A 725-nucleotide genomic window follows, 5' to 3' on the forward strand; every position below is an offset into this window, starting at 1 on the left:
AAAGGGACAAATATATATGGATATAATTATTAATTAAATTAAATGAATTTATAAATAAATATACGGTGAAAATTCAGGTGAAGTCGACTTCACGTGAAGTTGATATTTGAGAGCCATTAGATAAAAATTTAGTCAAATTAATTAAATCATCTAACAATTTTTAGATATCAATTTCATGTGAAGTCGGCTTCACCTTAATTTTCGAGTTACCAATAAGAGGCATGCAATAGTATCTGTCTGTGACCCTACTACTTCATATTAGTACTCGTGGTATGACTGAAACTTTTAGTCAACGGAATTGTTAATTGGAAATTTCGGAATATAGAAATTGTCTTCCCTTGTTTACAAAACCCTGAACCTGGTTTCGTCAAAACCTCTTACTGTTCATCATTTATATTCTCTTCCTCCCTTCCCTATATATACCATAAACACCAACACCACATTCATCACACCATCCAATTTCCAAAATTTCATAAAATTTTGTTTTTTATTTTAATCTTTACAACTACTTATTGAGGTATGTGAAAAATTCTAGTAGTTTTGAATTTCAATAACATAAATATGTTATAATTATATAACTAGTTATTTGCGACGGTTTAAACTGTCTATTTGCGACGGTTTAAAATTACTGTTTAATTATTATGTGATGATTGTATATTGATATATATAAATTTGAGTTTTTTTTTTCATTTGTTAATTATGTATATGAACATGCATTATGTTCT

The 725-nt window shown here is 27.6% G+C and overlaps 1 protein-coding gene across 1 annotated transcript in view; it reads left to right on the top strand.

Moving 5' to 3' along the window:
• The window catches only part of LOC107626443 (protein DMR6-LIKE OXYGENASE 2), a 4,099-nt gene continuing 3,780 nt past the window's right edge, over nt 407–725 (top strand). Inside the window, exon 1 of the mRNA XM_016329323.2 lies at nt 407–517. The gene's annotated coding sequence lies outside the window, so the exon portion shown is untranslated. The remainder of the gene's footprint in view (nt 518–725) is intronic.

Source organism: Arachis ipaensis, chromosome B02, assembly GCF_000816755.2.
Source record: "Arachis ipaensis cultivar K30076 chromosome B02, Araip1.1, whole genome shotgun sequence".
NCBI lineage: Eukaryota > Viridiplantae > Streptophyta > Magnoliopsida > Fabales > Fabaceae > Arachis > Arachis ipaensis.